Source organism: Arachis stenosperma, chromosome 3 (genome assembly GCF_014773155.1).
Source record: "Arachis stenosperma cultivar V10309 chromosome 3, arast.V10309.gnm1.PFL2, whole genome shotgun sequence".
NCBI lineage: Eukaryota > Viridiplantae > Streptophyta > Magnoliopsida > Fabales > Fabaceae > Arachis > Arachis stenosperma.
The window spans coordinates 96,301,106-96,310,507 of NC_080379.1; the positions used below are offsets into that span (position 1 = coordinate 96,301,106).

Sequence of the window (9,402 nt, forward strand, 5' to 3'; positions counted from 1 at the left end):
TGAGGGAAGGCTATCCTTGCCAAGGTAGAGGACTTGTCCGCCACCTTATAAAGTTCTTGGGCTATAACCTCATGAACTTCCACTTCTTCTCCTATCATGATGCTCTGGATCATGATGGCCCGGTCTAGAGTAACTTCGGACCGGTTGCTAGTGGGAATGATTGAGCGTTGGATAAACTCCAACCATCCTCTAGCCACGGGTTTGAGGTCATGCCTTCTTAATTGAACCGGCTTCCCTCTTGAATCTCTCTTCCATTGGGCGCCCTCTTCACAAATGTCAGTGAGGACTTGGTCCAACCTTTGATCAAAGTTGGCCCTTCTAGTGTAAGGATGTTCATCTCCTTGCATCATAGGCAAGTTGAATGCCAACCTTACATTTTCCGGACTAAAATCCAAGTATTTCCCCCGAACCATAGTAAGCCAATTCTTTGGATCCGGGTTCACACTTTGATCATGGTTCTTGGTGATCCATGCATTGGCATAGAACTCTTGAACCATTAAGATTCCGACTTGTTGAATGGGGTTGGTAAGAACTTCCCAACCTCTTCTTCGGATCTCATGTCGGATCTCCGGATATTCACTCTTTTTGAGTGAAAAAGGGACCTCAGGGATCACCTTCTTCAAGGCCACAACTTCATAGAAGTGGTCTTGATGCACCCTTGAGATGAATCTCTCCATCTCCCATGACTCGGAGGTGGAAGCTTTTGCCTTCCCTTTCCTCTTTCTAGAGGTTTCTACGGCCTTGGATGCCATAAATGGTTATGGAAAAACAAAAAGCAATGCTTTTACCACACCAAACTTAAAAGGTTTGCTCGTCCTCGAGCAAAAGAAGAAAGAAGAGAGTAGAAGAAGAAGAAATGAGGAAGAAGGGAATGGCTTTGTGTTCGGCCAAAGAAGGGAGAAGTGGTGTTTAGGTTGTGTGAAAATGAAGGGGTGAAGAAGGGTTTATATAGGAGAGGGGGACTCATGGTTCGGTCATGTATGGGTGGGTTTGGGAGGGAAAGTGGTTTGAATTTGAAAGGTGAGGTAGGTGGGGTTTTATGAAGGATGGATGTGAGTGGTGAAGAGAAAGATGGGATTTGATAGGTGAAGGGTTTTTGGGGAAGAGGTGTTGAGGTGATTGGTGAGTGGGTGAAGAAGAAAGAGGGTGGTGGGGTTGGTGGGGATCCTGTGGGGTCCACAGATCCTGTGGTGTCAAGGAAAAGTCATCCCTGCACCAAGTGGCAAGAAAATTTGCGTTTTGTGCCAAATCTGGCGTTAAACGCCGGGCTGGTGCCCATTTCTGGCGTTTAACGCCAGGTTCTTGCCCTTTCCTGGCGTTTAACGCCAGTCTGGTGCCCCTTTCTGGCGTTAAACGCCCAGAATGGTGCCAGACTGGGCGTTAAATGCCCATCTGCTAGCCTCACTGGCGTTTAAACGGCAGTAAGTTCTTCCTCCAGGGTGTGCTGTTTTTCTTTCTGTTTTTCATTCTGTTTTTGCTTTTTCAATTGATTTTGTGACTTCTTATGATCATCAACCTACAGAAAACAAAAAATAACAAAGAAAATTAGATAAAATATAACATTGGGTTGCCTCCCAACAAGCGCTTCTTTAATGTCAGTAGCTTGACAGTGAGCCCTCATGGAGCCTCACATTTTCTCAGAGCAATGTTGGAACCTCCCAACACCAAACTTAGAGTTTGAATGTGGGGGTTCAACACCAAACTTAGAGTTTGGTTGTGGCCTCCCAACACCAAACTTAGAGTTTGACTGTGGGGGCTCTATTTGACTCTGTTTTGAGAGAAGCTCTTCATGCTTCCTCTCCATGGTGACAGAGGGATATCCTTGAGCCTTAAACACAAAGGATTCTTCATTCACTTGAATGATCAGTTCACCTCTATCAACATCAATCACAGCCTTTGCTGTGGCTAGGAAGGGTCTGCCAAGGATGATGGATTCATCCATGCAGTTCCCAGTCTCTAGGACTATGAAATCAGCAGGGATGTAATGGTCTTCAATCTTCACCAAAACATCCTCTACAAGTCCATAAGCTTGTTTTCTTGAGTTGTCTGCCATCTCTAGTGAGATTCTTGCAGCTTGTACCTCAAAGATACCTAGCTTCTCCATTACAGAGAGAGGCATGAGGTTTACACTTGACCCTAAGTCACACAGAGCCTTCTTGAAGGTCATGGTGCCTATGGTGCAAGGTATGGAAAACTTCCCAGGATCTTGTCTCTTTTGAGGTAATTTCTGCCTACACAAGTCATCCAGTTCTTTGGTGAGCAAAGGAGGTTCGTTCTCCCAAGTCTCATTTCCAAATAACTTGTCATTTAGCTTCATGATTGCTCCAAGGTATTTAGCAACTTGCTCTTCAGTGACATACTCATCCTCTTCAGAGGAGGAATACTCATCAGAGCTCATGAAAGGCAGAAGTAAGTCCAATGGAATCTCTATGGTCTCATTTTGAGCCTCAGATTCCCATGGTTCCTCATTGGGGAACTCAGTGGAGGCTAGTGCACGCCCATTGAGGTTTTCCTCAGTGGCGTTCACTTCCTCTCCTTCCTCTCCAAATTCGGCCATGTTTATGGCCTTGCACTCTCCTTTTTGGATTTTCTTCTGTATTGCTTGGAAGAGTACTAGGAGGGAGTTCAGTAACTTTCTTGCTCAGCTGACCCACTTGTGCCTCCAAATTCCTAATGGAGGATCTTGTTTCAGTCATGAAACTTTGAGTGGTTTTGATTAGATCAGAGACCATGGTTGCTAAGTCAGAGGGGTTCTGCTTAGAATTCTCTGTCTGTTGCTGAGAAGATGATGGAAAAGGCTTGCCATTGCTAAACCTGTTTCTTCCACCATTATTGTTGTTGAAACCTTGTTGAGGTCTCTCTTGATTCTTCCATGAGAAATTTGGGTGATTTCTCCATGAAGAATTATAGGTGTTTCCATAGGGTTCTCCTAGGTAATTCACCTCTTCAATTGAAGGGTTCTCAAGATCATAAGCTTCTTCTTCAGATGAAGCATCCTTAGTACTGTTTGGTGCATTTTGCATTTCAGACAGACTTTGAGAAATCAAATTGACTTGCTGAGTCAATATTTTGTTCTAAGCCAATATGGCATTCAGAGTATCAATCTCAAGAACTCCTTTCTTCTGATTAGTCCCATTGTTCACAGGGTTCCTTTCCGAAGTGTACATGAATTGGTTATTTGCAACCATTTCAATTAGCTCTTGAGCTTCTGTAGGTGTCTTCTTCAGATGAAGAGATCCTCCAGCAGAGCTATCCAAAGACATCTTGGATAGTTCAGAGAGACCATCATAGAAAATACCTATGATGCTCCATTCAGAAAGCATGTCAGATGGACATTTTCTGATCAATTGTTTGTATCTTTCCCAAGCTTCATAGAGGGATTCTCCATCCTTCTGTCTGAAGGTTTGGACTTCCACTCTAAGCTTACTCAATTTTTGAGGTGGAAAGAACTTTGCCAAGAAGGCATTGACTAGCTTTTCCCATGAGTCCAGGCTTTCTTTAGGTTGTGAGTCCAACCATGTCCTAGCTCTGTCTCTTACAGCAAAAGGGAATAGCATAAGTCTGTAAACCTCAGGGTCAACCCCATTAGTCTTGACAGTGTCACAGATTTGCAAGAATTCCGCTAAAAACTGATGAGGATCTTCCAATGGAAGTCCATGGAACTTGCAATTCTGTTGCATTAGAGAAACTAATTGAGGCTTAAGCTCAAAGTTGTTTGCTCCAATGGCAGGGATAGAGATGCTTCTCCCATAGAAGTCGGGAGTAGGTGCAGTAAAGTCACCCAGCACCTTCCTTGCATTGTTGTTGTTGTTGTTGTTTTCGGCTGCCATGGTTTCTTCTTCTTTGAAGATTTCTGTCAGGTCCTCTACAGAGAGTTGTGCCTTAGCTTCTCTTAGCTTTCGCTTCAAGGTCCTTTCAGGTTCAGGGTCAGCTTCAACAAGAATGCCTTTGTCTTTGTTCCTGCTCATATGAAAGAGAAGAGAACAAGAAAATATGGAATCCTCTATGTCACAGTATAGAGACTCCTTGAAGTGTCAGAGGAACAGAAAAATAAAAAGAAGAGGTAGAAGAATTCGAACTTAATTAGATAGAGTTCGAATTATGCATTGAGAAGGAGTGGTACTCCATAAATAGAAGGATGTGGGAAGAGAGGAAGAAATTTTCGAAAATCAAGTGAAATATTTTGAAAACAATTTTGAAAAACTTTAATTGATTTTCGAAAATCAAGAGTGGGAAAGAAATCAAGTAATTTTTGAAAAAGATTTTGAAATTAGAAATCAAAAAGATATGATTAAAAACTGTTTTGAAAAAGATGTGATTAAAAAGATATGATTGAAAAGTTATGGTTTTAAAAAGATATGATTGAAAAGATATGATTTTGAAAACAATTTAAAAAGATTTGATTTTAAAAATTAATGACTTGCCTAACAAGAAAAGATATGATTCAAACATTAAACCTTTCTCAACAGAAAAGGTAACATACTTGAAATGTTGAATCAAATCATTAATTGATAGCAAGTATCTTTGAAAAAGGAAAGAAATTGATTTTGAAAACATTTGATTGAAAAGATATGATTTGATTTTGAAAAACTTTGAAAACTTGAAAAAAATTGATTTTGAAAACAAAATCCTCCCCCTTGTGCCATCCTGGCGTTAAACGCCCAGAATGGTGCACATTCTGGCGTTTAACGCCCAATGCACTACCTTTTTGGGCGTTAAACGCCCAACCAGGCACCCTGGCTGGCGTTTAAACGCCAGTCTGTCCTTCTTCACTGGGCGTTTTGAACGCCCAGCTTTTTCTGTGTAATTCCTCTGCTGCATGTTCTGAATCTTCAGTTCCCTGTACTATTGACTTGAAAATAGAACCAAGATCAAATAAACAATGCATGCAAGACACCAAACTTAAAATCAGACACTAGACTCAAACAAGAAACATAAAAATATTTTTGGTTTTTATGATTTTTATAATTTTTTTGTGCTTTTTCGAAAATTATATGAAAATAGAAAATAAAGGTTTCAGAATTCTTAATTTGAATTCCAGTAATCATTGCAATGCTAGTCTAAGACTCCGGTCCAGGAATTAGACATGGCTTCACAGCCAGCCAAGCTTTCAAAGAAAGCTTTGGTCCAAAACACTAGACATGGCCAATGGCCAGCCAAGCCTTAGCAGATCATTGCTCCAATAGCAAGATTGATAGAAATCAACAAGCTCTTGTGATGATAAGTTGAAACCTCAGTCCAATAAGATTAGACATGGCTTCACAGCCAGCCAAACTTCAACAGATCATCATGAAACTCTAGAACTCATTCTTAAGAACTCTGGAAAAAAATACCTAATCTAAGCAACAAGATGAATCGTCAGTTGTCCATACACGAAACAATCCCCGGCAACGGCGCCAAAAACTTGGTGCACGAAATCGTGATCACTACAACTTCGCACAACTAACCAGCAAGTGCACTGGGTCGTCCAAGTAATAAACCTTACGCGAGTAAGGGTCGATCCCACAGAGATTGTTGGTATGAAGCAAGCTATGGTCACCTTGTAAATCTTAGTCAGGCAGACTCAAATGGGTATAGATGATGAATAAAACATAAAGATAAAGATAGAGATACTTATGTATATCATTGGTGAGAATTTTAGATAAGCGTATGAAGATGCTGTCCCTTCCGTCTCTCTGCTTTCCTACTGTCTTCATCCAATCCTTCTTACTCCTTTCCATGGCAAGCTGTATGTAGGGTTTCACCGTTGTCAGTGGCTACCTCCCATCCTCTCATTGGAAATGTTCAACGCACCCTGTCACGGCACGGCTATCCATCTGTCGGTTCTCAATCAGGCCGGAATAGAATCCAGTGATTCTTTTGCGTCTGTCACTAACGCCCCGCCCTCAGGAGTTTGAAGCACGTCACAGTCATTCAATCATTGAATCCTACTCAGAATACCACAGACAAGGTTTAGACCTTCCGGATTCTCTTGAATGCCGCCATCAGTTCTAGCTTATACCACGAAGATTCCGGTTAAAGAACCTAAGAGATAAACATTAGAGCCTTGTTTGCTTGTAGAACAAGAGTGGTTGTCAGTCACTTTGTTCATCAGTGAGAATGATGATGAGTGTCACATAATCATCACATTCATCAAGTTCTTGAGTGCGAATGAATATCTTAGAATAAGAACAAGCGGAATTGAATAGAAGAACAATAGTAATTGCATTAATACTCGAGGTACAGCAGAGCCCCACACCTTAATCTATGGTGTGTAGAAACTCCACCGTTGAAAATACATAAGAACAAGGTCTAGGCATGGCCGTGAGGCCAGCCTCCCAAAGTGATCAAAAGATCTAAAGAACAAAAGATTCCAAAGATCAGAAGATGAAAAGATCAGAAGATGAAAATACAATAGTAAAAGGTCCTATATATAGAGAACTCGTAGCCTAGGGTGTACAAAGATGAGTAAATGACATAAAAATCCACTTCCGGGCCCACTTGGTGTGTGCTTGGGCTGAGCAATGAAGCATTTTTCGTGTAGAGACTCTTCTTGGAGTTAAACGCCAGCTTTTATGCCAGTTTGGGCGTTTAACTCCCATTTAGGTGCCAGTTCCGGCGTTTAACGCTGGAAAATCTAATGGTGACTTTGAACGCCGGTTTGGGCCATCAAATCTTGGGCAAAGTATGGACTATCATATATTTCTGGAAAGCCCAGGATATCTACTTTCCAACGCCGTTGAGAGCGCGCCAATTGGGCTTCTGTAGCTCCAGAAAATCCACTTCGAGTGCAGGGAGGTCAGAATCCAACAGCATCTGCAGTCCTTTTCAGTCTCTGGATCAGATTTTTGCTCAGGTCCCTCAATTTCAGCCAGAAAATACTTGAAATCACAGAAAAACACACAAACTCATAGTAAAGTCTAGAAAAGTGAATTTTAACTAAAAACTAATAAAAATATACTAAAAACTCAACTCAAACTACTAAAAACATACTAAAAACAATGCCAAAAAGCGTACAAATTATCCGCTCATCAATAAGTTAGTTATCTTATCTTATCTTTATCTTATCTTCAAGTGAGGTCATCTTATCTTCAAGGGAATCGCCTTTCTCTCTGTAGGCTTGGGCTGCCTTAGGATTTGGGGCGTAGTCCTTCATTTGGGCCCTTTTTGTGCTTTTCTGGTGATTTGGCCGAGCTCTTTGAGAAGAGATCGGATTTGTCCTAACCTGAAGAGGCCGGTCGACTTGTCAGTAGAACATCCCGAGTCGGACAGCTCGACCCAGGATATGAACAGTGCCCCTGCTCGAGCTCGGTCTTCTGTTTTGAGGTCGAGTCTTCAGTTTTAGGACTTCGATCCTTTTATGGTGAAGCCGAACTTGAGCATTTTGTCGACTTTGCTGGAGCTTTTGAACGTGAAGCATTTCTCCTTCGCTTTTAGAAGCGCGCGCTTTTAACCTTTTTTGTCTTGGAAATGTGCGAGGGTTTAATACCCTCATTAATTGGTTTTTAATGCCCCATTTCTCTTGCTTCTTTTATTTTGAACTTTACACACAGAAAATGGCTTTTTCTCTTCTCTGTAACTCCCCCTCTTTTCTCTCTATCTTTCTGCTTTGCCTGAGACTTTGCACATTCGCATTTTTCCTCGTGACACTGTTTGGTGATTGTTGGTGCTTTGTTTGAAGGGCAATTTCGTTCCTCCGTCTTTTAACTTCTTCAGAGCTTTCTTCTTTCAGGATGTCTTCTTGTTTCTTTACTTTTCTCGTTGCTCCTTTGTTTCTTGGAAAAGTTTAAATTTTGTTTGAACGCATTGTCAGAAAGCTTGGACCTTTTCGTGTTTCTGTGCCTGTCCATTTATTGTGATGTACTTTTCTGGCTTTCTTTCAACCTTATGTGTACTTTGGTGTTTCTACTGATGGATGGGGTTTTAAGGCGTTGCATGTTTGTCTACTGCTTCTATAGATTTTATAGCTTGTTGGGATAATGACTTGTTTGATTCTGGGAAAGGTTGCATCTTTGATGATTTTTCCTTGGTATATTTTGTTGCTTGGTAGTTTTTGTAGACTAAAACTGTAGTTGAAAGGCGGCTTTAACAATCCATTTTTCTCTTCGTAGTGTTGATTGAAAGAAAGTCTCTTCTCTGTTGTGATAGTGACGATCGGAATTTCCTATCGGTAAAGAAATATAAAAATATAATCACGTTGTAAGTATAGCTTCTAAACCAACAGAAAATTCTTTCGTACAAATGTTTGCTTGTAACAAGTAACAAACCCAATAAAAATAATTAACCGAAGTATTCAAAGCTCGGGTCGTCTTCTCAAGGAATTGCAGGGAAGTATAAATTAATATTGGTTATGGAAAACAATATTTTTGGGTTTTGAAAGGGGTTTTGAGCAAGAGAGATAGATTGTAGGAATCAATAAATTAATAACTAAAAACTCTTGGCAATGTATGAAAACTGGAAGTTCTATCCTAGTTATCCTTATAAATGGTGATGAGAATTATATTTTTGCTACCACTAAGTCAACCTCTAACTATGAAGGTAAGTTAAGCGGACAAATCAATTTAACACCTAAAGTCCTAGTCAACTCCTAAGGAAAGACTAGAGTTATAGGAATCTAAATTAATCAGCAAAGATAACAATTATAAATCATGATGAGTTTGACAACTCAAGAGTCACCAATTAATCAACCAAGGCCAAAAAGGGAAAAATCTAAATTATTTATATAATAAATAGAAGAAAGAAATTATATATCATTGTGAAGCCCCAGATGTTAGCTTTCCAGGGCAACTGGAACCGTGTCATTTGGATCTCTGTAGCTCAAGTTATGACCGTTTGAGTGCGAAGAGGTCAGGCTGACAGCTTTGGCAATTCCTTCAGTTTCTTGTATTCCTTCCACTTTTGCATGCTTCCTTTCCATCCTCTAAGCCATTCTTGCCCCCTGAAATCACTTAACACACATATTAAGGCATCGAATGATGATAAGAGAGGATTTAAATAAAAATATAAAAGCCAAAGAAGCATGTTTTCAATCATAGCACAAAATCAGGAGGGAGAATGTAAAACCATGCAAATTATATGAATAAGTGGGTAAAGAGTTGATAAAAACCACTCAATTGAGCACAAGATAAACCATGAAATAGGGGTTTATCAATCTCCTCATACTTAAACATTAGCATGTCCTCATGCTAAGCTCAAGAGAAGCTATAAAGGAGTGAAGAGGAATGATAGAGAGTATGCAATGCAACCTATCTATGTGAATGCAACTACATGCAAAGATGTTTCTACCTACTTGGTTAAAAGTAAATAAGTTCTCCAAGACAAATACAAAACAAATTCCACTAATTTAAACTATACAGTGAAAACAAGTAAACTTGTAAGAAGATAGCTCATGAAAGCAGGGAACACAGAATCAAGCACTGAACC

At 40.3% G+C, this 9,402-nt stretch overlaps 1 non-coding gene across 1 annotated transcript; it reads left to right on the top strand.

The window, feature by feature from the left end:
• The first annotated feature begins 3,321 nt into the window (after window positions 1-3,321).
• On the top strand, window positions 3,322-3,425 carry LOC130971237 (small nucleolar RNA R71). Its single transcript, XR_009082467.1, has one exon. It is a non-coding gene; the product is annotated as a small nucleolar RNA R71 (small nucleolar RNA).
• The last annotated feature ends 5,977 nt before the right edge of the window (window positions 3,426-9,402 follow it).